This window comes from Caretta caretta, chromosome 2 (genome assembly GCF_965140235.1).
Source record: "Caretta caretta isolate rCarCar2 chromosome 2, rCarCar1.hap1, whole genome shotgun sequence".
Classification (NCBI taxonomy): Eukaryota; Metazoa; Chordata; order Testudines; family Cheloniidae; genus Caretta; species Caretta caretta.
In genome coordinates, this window is record NC_134207.1 from 158911394 (window position 1) to 158928452 (window position 17059).

The following is a 17059-nucleotide window of genomic DNA, read 5'->3' on the forward strand; positions in this document are numbered from 1 at the left end:
ACAGCTACCTAGAGACACAATTAGCCAAGATATCAGGGCTGGGAACTGGAACAGATTCTAAAAGATCTGTCATAGAAGGCTTTATCCTTTTATGTAAAAAATAAAATTAACAATAAGCCACATTAAAATAATATTAAATGAAAAGCAACATAACTCATGAATGTCAAACTTAGTGCTGAGGCTGCTGTGCACACTGCTAAAATTCAGGACAGAGGGTCAGTTTTTGCTTAGAATTTCCTGGATTGTTTTAGTTTGTGCCACAACTTTAAAATTGACTTTAAAAAGCATATGGTGTATTTTGCAAAGTTCTGCATGGCATAATGGGATAATGGAGTCAGGAGAGGAACAGAAATATTCACAGAGACTCCAGAGGGCTACACTAAGATATACCCAAAACAGAACAAGTCTTACCATTAGCAAATACCATTGCAGATTAGACCCCAATCCTACAATCGGATCCATTTCAGTGGACCCTTATGCCTTTGAAAAATTCTACTGAAGTCGATGGGCCAGATCTTAAGCCAGAACTCAACAGCCATTGAATTGAACAGAGCCATGGCAGTTTGCACCAGCTGATGATCAGGCTCCGTGCGTCCCCACCTAGTTTGAGGGGTGGAGATCCTCTGTGTGTATGCATGTTTTATTTAAGACAGGAATTTCAAATCCAAATAATCAACCTGAAGCTTTCTGACAATATCTTTCTAGATATACATAGGGAAAAATACTCAAAAACTAAGTCAAAACACAGAATCACATGTGTTTTCCAGTTAAAAAAAAAGTGAGGATTATGAATTACAATTAAAATGATGCTGCTTATTTTTCTCTAAAACAATAATTGGCATGTAACTCTATACAAAGTTGTAGGGCTGGATCTTTGGATCTAATGTGTTAACCAAAGAAACTATACATATTTTATGAATGAAGTTGCTGTTGCATGATTCAACTACTAGTCTATCTGTACTTTAAAAGAAAGCGACTAGGAGTAAATGTGCAGCAGACTAAACGACATAATTTTATCCTCAAGTAACATACAATATTGATGGAATATTATAGAAAAGGACATATTGTTCCAGTCAACTGCAACACTGCTGAATTAAAGATGAATAAAACATTTTGACCCTGATTTCAACAACAGAAGAAAATAATAACCTAAAATGTGGTAAGCACTAGTATCCATGGGAAAACATTCCTAAAGTCTGTTTAGCTTTTAATTTTATCATCCCTAATTACTTGACAAGGAAACAGACTAGGTTATTCTCAAGTATTTTATCACAACTGTAGCCCTAGAAGAGCTCTATCAGCCTATCAGATTCTGATTTCCCATACAGAATGAATGTATTGATGCACTTATATTAAATGGTTTACTCACAGCACATTCATTCAGATTCACATGCTAGTTTTCTTTCCTTCATAAAAAGGCATCTTTGAAACATGGCTCAAAAGCCAGTTCAGAAAAAGTTGTCTTCTGAATATAACAGCTGAATACCACATACAATCTCAGTATACTCACAGGAATGAATCGGTAACACTGCACACTGTTCTGAGCATAATGGGAAATGCCATCTAAGCTAGCAAAGGGCGGGGGTGGGGGGTGCGTTTCCCTGATTGGCTGTTCATCCCAAGCTGCCTGGCAAAGGTTTGAAATATGCAATGCAGGGAAGTGATATTCTGAGGCATTCATTCAATTTACCTGCACTAGACTCCAGGGAGCCATACTATTAAACAACAGCTCCAGTGGGTCAATAAAGTTAACTTAATTAAATTGGTTTCCCTCCCTCACTTCCAACTAGCAAGATTTAGGGCAGAGGGACACAGCATTGCTTGGAAAGAAAAGGATGATTTAGTTAATCATCTGGTGAAGACAGACATACATTTTTGTCAATAATTTTACCCACAAGCAAAGTGCTAGTTTAAAATTAAAACAATCATGTATGATGAGAAAAGAGACTATACCTACTAATGACCCGCCATTAATATTTTTCAAGCACCGTCAATTTGATCCACTACCTAAAAGCAAGGAGCTGTATCTTATTATTGCTCTTTGTACTCCATAAAACTACAATTACAATTGCTTAAGTGAAGTGTGTATAAAACATACTATCATGGCTACAAGCATAATAAATACAAGCTCTTCATTTGAGAGGGACGGTACCTAATACCTTTCTGGTCATTTGGCTCTCTGTGTCCGCACTGGCTTACACAAGTCACCTTTCAGCAGTCTTTCATTCTATTCTACACTGAGTGGTGCAACTAGTGAAACCTATAGTTAAGGTTGCCCAACAATTCCATTTATAAAAACCCAATTTGCAGTTTGTGACGAAGTGGGACTGTTCTTAATGTTTCCTCTGAATAGTGTGGGGGTGCCTCAGTTTCCCCTATGCAGTTCTTAAGTATCTAGGTGGTGGGGTAAGGGTGTATGATCACTGCAGAGCCCTAGAGGGCAGGTGTGTGCAGGGGTCTGGACACAGAGAATGGCCGACACCCTGTTTCCTGGCAACTGATGGCCTGGGCCCTTCCCCCCTGCAAGGTGAGAGCTAAAGGGCTGGAGAATAAAGGAATCAGGTGACCTCCTGGCTTGGGAAAGGGGAAAGCCCAGAGGAGGAGGGGCTGGAGGGAGTTTCAGTTTGGGGCTGGCTGGAGATATGGAGTGAAGTGCAGACGTGGTTGTCTGGCGCACTGCCCCCCAAAATGGACCCAGCTGAGGGGTCCTGTTCTCTGCACCTACAAGCTCTGTGTTAGACCATGTTCATGTTATCAAATAAACTTCTGTTTTACTGGCTGGCTCAGAGTCACGTCTGACTGTGGAGTTGGGGTGCAGGACCCTCTGGCTTCCCCAGGAGCCTGCCTGGGCGGACTCGCTGTGGGAAGTGCATGGAGGGGCAGAGGATGCCGAATGCTCCGAGGTCAGACCCAGGAAGGTGGAAGTTGTGAGAGCTGTGTGTCCTGAAGACAGTCTGCTCATGGAAAGGAGACTTCCCCAGAGTCCTGACTGGCTTTGTAGGGAGCAGTTCCAGAGCATCGCCCGGGGACTCCATGACACAGTTGCTTATAATTTTGCCAAACTTTTAACTGTTTAGATTGAAATTTTCCATGCCAGGAGTCTGACTCAGGCTGAACAGTTCTGGAAAGCTTTAACTAAAATGTTTTAACCATTTCTGAGAATGAGATGAGGGAAAATACATTGTTATATCCACGTTAATTAATTATTATAACTATTTCACTGAGATGCTGTAGGGTCTCCAGGCTTTGGAGCAAAGGGGTAGCTTGATGTCACGGATGTGCCTTTTTCTGTCCCTGTGAAAATTCCCCCAAATTTACAAGCCTCTAAAAAAAATCTGAGTTTGAATATACTCATTTGAAGCTTCTTAAAGTTTGGCAGCTATGTTGTCTGAAGATTCTGCCTGCACTGGGCATGCTCCATCCTCTCACAGCTCCTGCCTGCCAACAGGACTGTACTTGCGCCATTCCTCATAGAGCAATTAGGCACACTCCATCCCAGGACTGCAGGGGCTGAGCAATTTTTTCCCTGCGATTGCTCCTCCTAGCAGCCAGGGGCATCAGACACAGCATCAGACACAGCAACTGATAGCAGGGAGACTGTCTGTGCTCTAAATGCTCCCCCATACCTGGCTCCCAGGCAGAGTGAAGGAGAGGGAGGAGGCAACAACAATACACTTAGAGAGTGAGGGTCCACAGAGCTGAATGCCCATGGCCACCTTGTACGGCTCCACAAGTTATTACTGATCTGGTGCAGCCAGGTTAAACATGGACAATTGTGAGGCTGCTGCCAGGCAATGTCCCCTCCTGACCTCAAATCCTATCTTCAAGGCTTGACGTGCAGGGATTTTATCTCCAAGGTGAACTATATGACCAAAAAGTACCAGCTGGCAATGACTGATGATGACTTCAGTCCTCTTGAGGCCGGTTCTCCATAATACATCCCTATTACTGATAAAAATCAAACCATTTTATGCTCTATAGCCACCATTGGCAACACATAGGAAATGCCTCCAGCCTCCTGATGTCTTGTTTAAGCAACGTCCATGTTTCAGATCCACATAAGAGGATTGAAAGTACACGTTTGATGAATCCATACTTTAGAATATAATTTCACCTTTTTCTGGCTCCAGACCCTACTGCAGGTCCTTCATGGATAAGGCTGGTAAATCAATTTTCCTTAGGCTGTCTAGCTAGCAATGCCCATTTGTTGACAATTTATTGCTTAGGATAGACGAAATCATCCACTACTTCCACAGTTTGTCCCTCACCACAGATTTCTTGTATCACAACTTTTGTGCTGACACTCTCATTTTTTGTTTTTCCCAAGAAACTCTTAGCTCAGGGGCAGCTATCACATGCTGGAAGCTCTCTAGTTCATCTTTAAGGTTGTTTGCATCCCGGCCAAAGAGGATGACATAATCTTCATAATCCAAGTCAGCAAACAAAGTTGAACTGATCATTATACTGGTATTGGTGGAGATATGTTCAAGGAGCCAATTCACTGCATGGCAGAACAGGGCTTGGGTCAGGGCGCATCCCTGCTTCACCCCAGATCTACTGTAACACCAGTCAGACCTAGGAGTTCCCCATGGCACCCATGCCTGAGTCATTATGTACATCTTGAATTAACCTCAGGAGGGTGTCGGGGGCGCGAAGTCTTGTACAGCCTTTTATAGAGCAACACTATCAACAGAACTTAAGGCTGCCTTTACGTCTAACATATCTGCTGTCCAAGGACAACTGAATTCATGATGGATCTCAGATAAAAGACAAACAGCAAGTATAACATCCATTGTAGACTGCCCAACGGGGTAGCCTGATGAGTCTGGGCAATGGAATTTCACATGAAGAGCCTGGAGCCGGGTGAGTCGGACTTGTGTAACAACTGTTCTGGGAACAGAAAGCAGAGCTATTGGCCTGCAGTTGCTGCGCTCACTGTGTGGGCCTTTCCCCTTATAAAGTAGGATGATGATCCTTCTTTCCACTTCCCAGTGGTCTAAGCCCCGACAAAACATTGGTGAAATGCTACATTTAAGGGCTCTACAGCTCACCTAAGAAGTTTGAGTGTTATGTTGTTGTGTCCACCAGCAGTTTCTTTATGGCAAAGCAAACCTCTTCCAATGTAGGTACATCTACACAGGTTTCAGTGTCAGGGATTGCATCTACTACTAACGTGTCTGGCCAAGGAGTCGTTTCAGAATAAGTGCAGTCTCATAATATTCCTTCCATTTTTGCAGAACTTTTTCTTGGGTTGAGAATGTTTTACCATTAGCCTTATTTATTGGCATAAACCCTGTGCAAAGTCCAGTTTTGGATCGAAGTAACTGAATAGCTTTGAATGCAGGTTGTAATTTTTTAGATCTTATTCCCTCTCCTGCCTCTTTTGCCAAATTCTTAAAATAAGTGTCATGATCCACTTTTGCTCACACCTGAAAAATACCTTGTAAATGTTTACATTCGATGTCATCATGGCACTGCCTGGCCTCAGATTTCTTTTGCAGAATTTGAAATGGCTTATCAGATATGCTACAAGTAAACCCTTGGCTTTCGGTTTTGGAATGGCATCTACAACTTCTTGGGTGATCATGCTTATGGCTGTCCAAGCTGATTCTACCACATCCGGGAGAGCACCAAGTGTGTCAATTTTGAGTGAAGAGGTAGCCTAATTAAAATGCAGAGGAGGAGGAACGGGTGGGGAGTGGGGAAATACACTTGCACACCCAGACACACTTCATTAAAAGAAATTATTAAGTTTGCAAAGTCAAGCCCTCAGAAGTTAGGAAATGCCACAATAAAGGCTGCCAGTGCAATCATAATTCAGCCCTCCTGTGCATATACATCATGATAAGGTCTTTAAGTACATGATCACACACTTTTTCCTCATATTATTTTAGGTTCTTCGAGTTTTTTTTAATTTTATTCTCCTGATTAACAAGCTCCTAGAACCTGTTCAGCTTGTCATAAGTCAAGGTAGTCTTCACCGGCAAATTCCATGAAGAACAAGAATTTAAAAAAAATCAAATGAACAGTAAGTTGAAACAAATGCCTCTAGTCACACACTAGGAAACCGTTTCTAGGTGAGTGCAGCTGGAGTTACAAAGTTTGGAAATATCTGAACAATGGCAGAAAACAGTTGTGTTGTTTTCTCAGCATAAAGACTCTCTTTAAACAACTTTTTCTATCACTTGGCCCAGGGAAAAGTGTCTTTCCCACCTGTTACTCAACTCCTCCCCAATATTAGGGTACACAGTTCTTTGTTCTATCAAAAGTCCACCCTTATATTCAAGTAGGAGAGTTACTCATAATGAGCCTGATCCAAAGGCCACCGAAGTCAGTCTTTGGATCATGTTCCATATCATCTTTCAACACCAGTTATTTTGACTCATGTTTCTTCAGAGCCCGAACAGGTATGGCAGTTGCCTCTGTGAGCAACTATTTCCAATATCCCAGAGAGCCAGAATGACAGAATTACTCCTGCTGATTTGAATCTTACTCCACAAGAAATCCTACTGAATTCAATAGCACGACGGAAGGAACCATTTAGTGTTAGAACAGTTATGACAATCTGGCTCATAGACAATCATTAGGCTGTTCTTCCATTTAGTGCCTTTCTCTATACTTTAGGATATGTTACCTAATCAAAGCTTGATAGCAGAGTAAAGAGGCTGAGAAGTTTAATATAAATTAAAAATCAAACATCCTGATACAATTATCTGTCTCAGGGGGAGAGTGAAAATAAATCAACATTATGGTGATGTCAAATGGCCAGTCACAATACCATGCACTGTGTTGTAAGAGTCACCAGGTCTGGAGTGATTTCAGGTTTCTCTCTTCCCTTTGGAATTTTGGAACATCACAGATGTCATGCACTTGACCCCCAGTGTTACTTGACCCCCAAGTAACAGTCACTTGCTACATAAGTACCTTTCTTAGTCACTGATAACTCAGCTTCAGATATAGAGGTTTATATTCATGACCATCCAGAGCAGCGGTTCTCAACCTATTTACCATCGTGGGCTGCATATGCAGCTCTCTATGTGTTATGTGGTCTGCATCCACATAATATATTTATAGTGCCTGCATGGCCCTGAGGATGTTACATGAGCCGCGGCTGTGTGCCGAATGGGCTGCAAGTGGCCCGCGGATTGAGAACCACTGGTCCAGAGGTTTCACAAATAGCAGAGATAGCTCAGCAGGACCATGAGCTTTTGGCTGGAGCCAAACACAGGTAAACAGAGATGCTGCTGGAAATAGAAGGGAAAGGTAGAAAGAGCAGGGAGCTTATAACTATAAAACAAATTAAAGCATTGACACTGAAATAATCTTTTTTAACCAGAAAAATTAAGTTACTGTAGTAATTTTGCTTTGATATTTTATTTTTGCTTCCTTTTTCCATTCCCTTAGCCCAAGGAAAGGCAAAATGGTCAGCGAAGAGATGCTGAGCTCCTCTCCTGAAATATCCCAACAGAGGAAAACTTTCAGCCACTGGCCCAAATAAATAAATAAACCAAGACTGTCAGTTTTTGCAGGATAATGAAATGGTTTGGTTCTTCCCTAATGAACTGTACTTTTGGCTGTTTGCCCACTCAGAGCCTGATAAGACAAGCAAATAATGTTTGTGCGATTGCCTTTTAAATGCACAATAGGCTGGTCAAGCGTTTTTTAGTCCATTTGAGCTCTAATAGACTGCACTTAGCATTCAGTCAGAGTGGTTTCTATGGTCCATGTTATATCAGAGCGTGACAGCCATGCTTTGGAAGTGCTACCTTTCTCCTTAGACAGTCATTGAACAGTGACTCCACAGCTCAAGTGCTTTGGGCTCATTTGAATTTACAGCCATTCACTGGAGTTATGCAGAGCCCCAGTGCCCCAGCAGGAGCCTCCAGGGAACCACATGCCTTCAGGAAATCACAACAGTTACACCACCTGAGTAGTATGAGTCCCCCCTCTGAGTTTGCTTTGACCTGGCACTTGTGTGGCTAGCAGCCCTATCTGGGACAAGCCTTGGACTCAGAGGGAGCTTGGGAAACTCAAAAATCAGCAGGGCACCTTTTAGAGGAGCCCAGTTTCTTCTATTCTTTTAAGATTTTAAAAAGTACAGCATTTGCCTACTATATATATGCTAGACAGACTGATCCTACACAGCAAGCCCGCCCAGTTTCTAATGCCCATTATGAGCTTGGTCCGGACAGGTGCTGAACATTCACAGTTCCCACTGAAAGAAACAGTCAAAAAATTGAAGTCCTTACTCAAACCCAAACTGTGTCTGGCCCTAGCTAGGAGGAAATGAAGGGAGAAGGTGCAAGGAATCTTCCCCTAGCAACAATGTCTGTGCTTGAGGGAGCTTCTAAGGGCCAAGTCACTTCAAAGCATATGCGGAGGGAGAGAGTGTGAGTGCGAGAGAGCAGACTGCAGCATCCAAAGGGATGGTGCAGCTTGTGCTCTCCCATGTACTTCATGGACTACCCTCCTGGAGCTACCCAGGGTACAGCAACTCTGCCCTGCTCCCAAATGGGAACTAGCCCCAATCTGGCCCACTGTTTTACTCAAAGCTGTCAGTGAAATGCAGGCTTGATTGCAGGTGCTCAGCATCTCTGAGGATCAGGGCCTTTATTTGTTATTCTTATCAGCTCAGGCAATGAGTGGTTTATCAGATTTGGACAAACACCCACTGCCAACATCAAATGAATGCCTATTTATTCAGAAGCATACGCCAATTAGCAACTCCTACAACTAGAAGAAAGGATGATTAGGATCAGAAACCTTTGTCTATACAATTGCACTTGTTACTGGATCACAGGTTAACACCTTTTATTTATGGATTTTCTGGAGTGCATCTAACTTTCCCCCCTTTTTCTTTAACACACACTACAATGCACTTAGGCTTTATTCAGGGAGAAGCTTGCTAAGATGATGGCTGGAAGCCTAAGAAAACTATCAAAGTATTAGTATAAATCCAATTGGGGGAAAAGTCAACAATAGAAACATACATTTGATTGAATAAGCTTTTATATTAAGGTGCCACAGAGCACCCTCTTTTACCAAATGTATTTCTAGGAAAATGTATATTAGCATTGTTAAGTTACTTTAAATAAAATATACAGTATTGTCCATATCATGTAAATCTGGACTCTGAATTTTGAAGGCAGGCTTCTGAACCCTCAGTAGTCACCAATCACTAACAATACCAAAGATACCTGAAACCTTGTCTCTTGTCTTCTTTAAAAAAAACAAACAAAACAAACCACAATATTTCCTCTGTGTGGCCGTGTCTCAAATAGCTTACCTCTGGAATTCCCCCAACAAAATTAAAACATTGAAATTCATCATATTTTCATTCCTGCTCGCCTGTCTTTTTCTTTCCCCATTACAAATAAAGGCCTGATCACTCTCAAAATCACAGTTTTTTCTCCCTTTTTGTTTCTATTTAATGCTAAGCTAAGTTTGTCAAATGACCTTGGGCAATGGGTACTAACACCCTACAACTAGATCTTTCAGCAATAGTTTTAGTGGCAGCAAGTCTTAGAGAAATATGAACACTGTTGCATTTGCATTATAATTTGTATTAGGGCTGTCAAGCGATTAAAAAAATTAATCGCAATTAATTGCACTGTTAAACAATAATAGCTATATAAATGATAAATAATAATATTCTTTAAATCTAATTTTCTTATCTCACTACATATGAAATTTTATATGTGTATTCTTATGAAGTCTCATTTTTTGGAAAGAAGTAGCTAAGCTTAATTAATTATAGCAGGTAAAACTTTTTGCTACTCTAGTAGCTCTATTATATGGCTTAAATTCAATTTATTTCATGCATCTTTATTCCAGAAATGTGCACTGGCAAAATGTGATAATGTCCTACTATTTCACTGCTTATCAGCACAGTATGATCAAATAGGATTGCCAAAGCTGAAGAAGTATTAAGCCATGTACTGAGTTTCACAACACCCATAGCATGCTCTGAAGAGGAACATATTACAACAAGAAGCAAATAACATATCTACTGTAGTTATATATAGCCACAAAGAGAGATACCTTAGCCTAAGGTGCACTGTAGTGATATGAAAATCTTCATTGCTATATAGGTGGAAGAGACCCTGGGGATGGATTTTTTTAAAAATATATTTCCTCAGTTGGGAAGCAAGGGAGAGTCGTCTGTGTTGTTTATAAATAATTTTGTCTCTTACAAATGTAGTTTCATATAAACCTAGCTCTTTAATGATGGGGGAACTTCAAAAAGTTCTGAAGTTCACCTCAGTTCAGATAAATCCTCAGCAAACGCGATGTTTGTTTGACGCCAAGCTTATTAAACATTCTGAGGATCCTCTCTCCCTCCTCCAATCCAACAAGATCCTTCTCCTTTCATCTTTATATGAGCCTATCTTTTCCCTTTAACACCTAACTCCCTCTCTAATCCTACATAGGTCTTCCCATCTCTCACATTCTTATTCCCAGCAAGTTACTGAGTCTCCCAACTTCCTCTCCCTAAATCCAGTAAAGCCTCCCAAATCGTTTACTCCCTTCCTCAACCTTCCTAAGGCCCCCTACATTTCTAAGAGAAAGCATCACAGGATGTGTCTCATTTGTGATGCTCTTTGCTGGACTTGGGGTCCCTTAAAAAGCTGGTCCTACAGACGGTTTGCTCTTCCCTTAGGATCAGAGTCAAGGACCTGGTAAGGTCCTCTGCCTATTCTCTGGTTTACCTGTGACAGAGGCAGTGCTGTCCATAAAGAGGCTAAGTGGAGAAAGAGGTGGCAGAGTCCCAAAATCTTTGAGGGCTTGTCTACTTGGTTTTTGTACTGCTTTGCCTTTGGGGTCAGGAACCATCTTTTGTTGTGTGTTTGTACAGGACTGAGCACAATGGGGCCCTGGTCCATGATTAAAGCTCCTAGGTGCTACCACAATACAAACTATTATTACTGAAACTAGCTATAATAATATAAACACCTTTAGGCTGCTATAACTGCATTCCCGCTAGGGGATTGCAGCAATTTACCTAGATTTTTTTCTCTGGATTTAGTTAGATTGATGAAAAAACTGAATGCAGACCAGCCTGAGGGCTAAGCAAGATAGTTGCATCAGGGCTGTTCAGGTGTGGAGGGAGCTGAAAACACGACACCACTTTTGTCACTAGCCAGTGAAGAGACAGTCAAGAGGGGCTCTGAATTGGACCATCAAATGATGCTCAGAACACTGTAGTTGCAGTTGAATGTCAGGTCTAATGCACTGCAGAAAGAGAGGTAACTCAGCAACACAAGGAATCCCAGAGAGCAAAGAGCCCCTTACCTAGTGGCTTAGTGAGGAATTATTGTTACTGTCTTTTCTATAATGAATTGATTCTTCTGTTTTCAAAACTTGTGAGTTCCAGGGACTTCTTTTGTGAACAGAGGGGCAGTTTAGTCTGCAGCACTCTGACCCAGGAAAGTACCTCTTTCTGGGGTCACTGTGGCTCAAGTCTGAACAAAATTTAGGATCCCATGGCCAAAAAAGTTCACCGTGAAGGATGCTCTATTGACCTACCTACACTATAGTTACAATTAATATATCACTGCATATGGATATGTCCAAGGTCATGGTTAAGGTCGCATTGATACTACAAATTGGAACCATTTTGTAACTGGATCTTGAGACAATCATATTATAACACAGTAGCCTGACTCAACTGTAGTGTAGACAAGCCTCAGTCTACTTGGGAGGCAGGAAATTTTGAATTCTTTTAAATCATTCATCACCAGTCATTCTGTGGAGCTATTTTGGTCTCAGTGCCACAGTGAATTGCTCTCTTTTCTCTTGGCAGGTCAGCAAATAATGGATTTTTCAATTCACTAGCAATTTTGAGAAGTCGAAGAAAATTTGTTTTGAGTTGGACCAAAAAGAATTTTTTTGAAATTTTTGGTGGATAGAAAAGTTGAAAAACAATTGTTTTGGGCAAACACTTCATTTGAACCAAAGTGAAAAGTTCCATTTCAATTTTAAGCACTTTTCAATATTTTTGAATTTTTAAAAATAAAATTAAAGGAAATGTCACACTGAAAAAATCATTTCAAAATAAAAAATTGACATTTCAATTTTTGTTTTTAAAGTTTTTTCCCTAAATGAACAATTCGGTGAAATCAACATGAATTCACAAAATGATTTAGTATTGCTGTCAGATCTGCATTTTTTGCTGAAACAAAGTTTTGGCTGAAAAATTTCACCCAGCTCCAATCATGGTGGCAGTCATTGCCAGAAAAAAGAGAAGAGAAAAAGTCAGGAATGGAGGGAGAGAAAGAAAAGTAAATAAGAGGACTTACTTGTAAGAAGACCCAGTGGTGTTTAACAAACTGCTGTCAGTCCTTCCTTGCAGTAACTACGTGTGCTCTCAGTTAAGGCAGAAATCTTTTAAAGCTGTAATTGACTATGTTCTGAAAAGAAGAAGATACAAGGGCATAGCAATTATTTCAGCCATCAAGTACTGCAATTAATTAAATGACACTACGGTAATTTGCTATCTGAGGTTAAGTAATGTCATGAAAGACTTTTCTATTACACTGTGAAATGTATATAATGTTTCCAGCCCTCATTCAGTGATAAACCACATGACACAAGGTGCCCACAACCCTCACCCCACCTGGGTGCCTTAAATGCAGTCCCAGAAGCACACAGTACTGGCTAGGGTAGGGGTATGGCCAGAATACCTACGAGATATAATTCAGTGCATCCTCTTGAAAAGCTTCCACTGGTTGGGCTCCTATGGTGCCTCAGCAAGCTGTTCTACTCTGGTAGAGAGAACAAAGAGGTGGAGACTCCCAGCTTCCACTTGTGTTTGGTTTATAGGTGAGTTTTTTCTAGGATAGGTTAATTTTTAGTGCATCCTCTTGAAAAGCTTCCATTAGTTGGGCATATGCATTGTAACCTTGAAGCTATTTGCAAGAGATGGATTGGGGTTTTCCTGCAGTCCTTTGTCCATTTCCTTTAACTGGTTCATCAGGATGGCCGTGTACATCCCTCAGTGTTTCCTCCATGTTATTTCTTATATCAAATTTTTCCTCCTGCTTCTATGTAGTCCTGGCCACAGCAGGAGGGATAATGATACAACGAGTGGCATTGCTTTCACCTTCCTACAGCTGGGAGACTCAGAGGTGGCTCACTCTCAGATATACCCAGATTAGGGGGTTTTAGAGGGACACATCTCACAGATGGTCCTGTCACTGCACCAAGTGGAACCTCAAATGCGTGCTCAGAGGGCTGGGTGGTCAGTGCAACTTACTCCCAACCCCTTGTCCCTCTGTCGGTGGGCAGGGGGGAGGGGTGCAGTAGCAGTGCCTGGTTCCAGATCCCAGGCTAGGAATGTTTTGGCCTTCCCACTGAGTCTGGGTCTTTGCCCTTAAGTGGGGAGTGGTAGAAGGACCCAGGCCTCTTCCCTTCTTCTCCACTGAGTCCCAGCCCAGGGACCTCAGAGAAGTAATATTGGCATGTTCCTCCCCGTGGAGAGCCTAAATCTGCTGTCCTGGGCTACTTCCTACCTATCTACTCCTTCAGTTTAGTGTGTGTAGGGGGTGGCCCCTATAGTCCAAACAGTCAATAGCTTCACAAACAAAGTCCAAATGAGCATGGCCATGAAAGACCTGCCGGCTTCAAAGGCGTTGGTGTGGTTGGAGAAGGCACTGCCTGGGGCCCTTACCCGGGCTTCCTGAAGAAGGATTTTTCTCTCTCTGAGCCTGTCCACCACCCCTTGCCTGGGCCTCTAAGCTCCTTTTAACCTGCTGCATGACCAGCGACCCTGTAGGGGGCATGGCTACTTGGGCCCAGTATTGCCTTTTAACCCCTTAAGGCCCAGTGTGGGGTTTGTATACCCTATCACAGTGATATAGCCTCTAAAGAAGCAAGCCTCGGAGTGCGGTTGATGGAACCCACAAGCAGGCCATGCTGCCCAAACTGGCATCAGTTTTATGGAGGATCCCTGATAATGGTTATGGCCTCTTTGTCTTGAGAGGAAATGTGATTCACTGTGAAACGTGGCAACTGTCTATTTTCATCTTTGTTTAATGAAAGATGAACCCTTTTGATCTCCCTAAAACAATGTTTCTGTCTCTCCTTTTTGACATGCCAGCAGGAGAGAATGAATGATATAAAGAAGGAAAATGTTTTCCAAACACTCAAATCTGCCCAGAATGGCCAGGAAGAAACAATGAGACCTCATCTACACTACAAAGTTAGGTCAATGCAAGGCAGCTTACGTCGACCGAGTTGTGCATGTGTCTACGCTTAAATTGGTCTCTCACCAACGTAAGCGCCCCGTTACGCCAACACAGTAACACCACCTCCTCAAGCAGCACAGAGCCATGCTCCATGTACTTAGGTCATTGCAATGTGAGTGTAGACACTGCATTACTTATGTCAAGCCTAACTGTCCTCCAGCAGCTGTCCCACAATGCCCCACACTGACCACTCTCGTCATCATCGTGAGCTCCATTGCCCAAGGGTCACTGAGATGAGAAGTCCCTCCTCCCCTTTAAAGCCCCCCAAATTTTTGAAATTCCTTTTTCCTGATTGTCTGGCTTGGTGAGTAGAAGAGGCTGCTCAGGTACGGCTCTGAATCAGCTGTAGAAACGTCGACATCTACAAGCAGATTGATCAGGGGATGCAGAAGGAATACAACAGGAACCAGCAGCAGTGCCCCATGAAAGCCAAGAAGCTGCAGCAGGCGTTCCCGAAGGCCAGGGAGGCCAACAATCGATCCCAGGCCAAGCTGCAAACCTGCCACTTTTACAAAGAAGTGTATGTCATATTCGGCGGAAACCCTCACCCCCCAACAGCACCAGGGCTCCCTGCTGCAAACAGTGAGAAGGAGGAGGTGGTGGACGTGGAAGAGGAGGAGTACAGGGGATAGCTGACTGGGAAGCCAGCTGCACAGTGAGCCAGGACCTCTTTCTGACACCATCACAGTCCAGCCAGCCCTGCCGGTCAAGCACAGGCAAGCTCGAAGCAGGGGAAGGAACCACAAGCAAGCGTGTGGATGCATTTCCAATTACAGGGATGGCACCCCCCAAAATAGCAGGACACATCTTTTGATTTTTCATTAATTTTCTCGTGCTAGAAGAGACAAGGATGCAAACAACAAAGGCAACATTGTTATCTGCTTTTCCTTCCTCTCTAGAGTTAGGCTGGGGGAGGAGGGCATGTGGAATAGTTCATGGGCACTGGCATGTCCCTTGAATCCTCTTGAGACATCTCAACGGAACTTTCCTGGACGTGCTCTGCAACCCTCTGCCAAAGGTTTCTAGGGAGGGCTGCCTCATTTCATCCTCTGCAGGAGGACGCATTCCCATGCCATTCAGAGATAATTTCAGCAGGCATCATTGTAGTAAACAGGCGAGCAGCATATGAGGCTGGGTGACTTCGGGATGCCAGCAGCAGCTGTGTTCTTTCTGCCTTTGTTACCACGCTCAGGAGTGAGATATCAGCTAAAGTCACCATCACCTGTGGAAAACGGTGCCAGTATTCAGTGCCATTGCCTATGCTACTAGAGTCATGCAATGGAGCAACTCCCTTTTCATTTCTCCAACCCGCAGCAGGCTATACTCTGTCATGGCTGTTGCTGTGACTCATGCTGTGCACAAGCAATCCCAAGCAGAAGTGAGAAGGCAGTGCCAAAAACTTTAGGGGAATAATAGGAGTGAGTTCAGCATTGTAAGTTTTGCTTGCCATAGTGACTAGGCTGACAAAGGTATCTCTGTGTGTTTTATCTGTATCTGCTGCCATCTGTATCTTCAGGGTCTCCCCCTTCAAGTGGAACACCTGAGTCAGATAAAGAGGAGAACGAAGAGGACTCGGGAGGACATGTTCAGTGAGATCCTACCAGCCAGTGCTGCATTGGACCATGTGCATAGGGCCTGGAGGATCAACATTGCAAACGGCCTTGAGAAGGAAACGTTGGAAAGGAGAAAGGACCAGGAGTCCCAGCAGATGCACAAGGACATAATGAGGCTTCTCAGGCAGCAAACACAGATGCTGAAGAGTCTGGTGGACCTGCAGGTTCAACAATCACATGCTCCCCTCCCTCTGCAGCACATGAAGAATTCTATATCAGGACCCCCATATAACTCCACCTCCAACATCCCACATGGCAACAGAGGTCGCTGTACGACCCCTGCCACTCCACCCTAGGGGACATTAAAGACAACCACAGCTTCACATTCACTGACCTCGTAAGCCACAGTTGGCATATGTGTAGTTGAAATGGACATGGATGTTCTTCCCCCTTCAAAAGTTCTGTTCTTGTAATTTATTAAGTTTTTAATGTATTTGTTTTAAAATTGCACAGGTAATTTTTTTGGAATGGGTTTTGTTACAGAATAAAATTCTATTATTTGGAACTTAGCTCATCTTTACTACACATGCTGCCAAGTGTTCAGCAGTTCTGAAAGCAACTGATTCTTGGGTTCCACAGCACCACACAGCTCACTGGATCATTCACAAACAAAATTAAGAGGTGCCTTGACAGTGCTGTAGTCCTACACGTACAGCAATCACCACAGGATTCCTTCCAGGCCACAAAAGAGCAGGGCCAGGTAGAGCACACAACACAGTACTCTGGCTCACTGTTAAAATGGTCTTTCAAAGCCTCCCTGAGCAGTATGGCTCTGGGTCAAGCTCTTCTAATAGCCTTTGTATCAGGCTGTTTAAATTCAGCTGCTCTATCTCTGCCTCAGTGGAAACTTTCTCCCCTTTGCTTCACATATATTATGCAGGATGCAGCAAGCAGCTATAACCATTGGGATATTTTTCTCACTGAGGTCCAATCTTGTGAGTAAACACCACCAACATCCCCTCAAATGACCAAAAGCACATTCAATTGTCATTCTGCACCTGGTGAGCTGGTAACTGAATTGTTTCTTGGTGATGTTGCGGAGACTTGTGTACGGCTTCATGAGCCAGGGGAGCAAGGGATAGGCCAAGTATCCTTGGATCACTATTGGCATTTCATCATTTCCACTGGTCAGGAAAGAAAATCCCTGCTTGTAGCTTTCTGAACAGTCCCGCATTCTTAAAGATGCAAACATCATGTACC

General features: G+C 42.9%; 1 protein-coding gene across 27 annotated transcripts in view; it reads right to left on the bottom strand.

The window, feature by feature from the left end:
- LOC125631898 (poly(rC)-binding protein 3-like) overlaps positions 1 to 17059 on the bottom strand; it is a 724175-nt gene that overhangs the window by 239022 nt on the left and 468094 nt on the right. For 21 of the 27 annotated variants that reach the window (XM_048839341.2, XM_048839342.2, XM_048839343.2 and 18 more), the window contains one exon: positions 12300 to 12410. The exons of 2 other annotated variants lie outside the window; for them this stretch is intronic. The gene's annotated coding sequence lies outside the window, so the exon portion shown is untranslated. 4 more of the 27 variants (XM_075125541.1, XM_075125551.1, XM_075125540.1 and 1 more) reach the window with 4 other exon arrangements.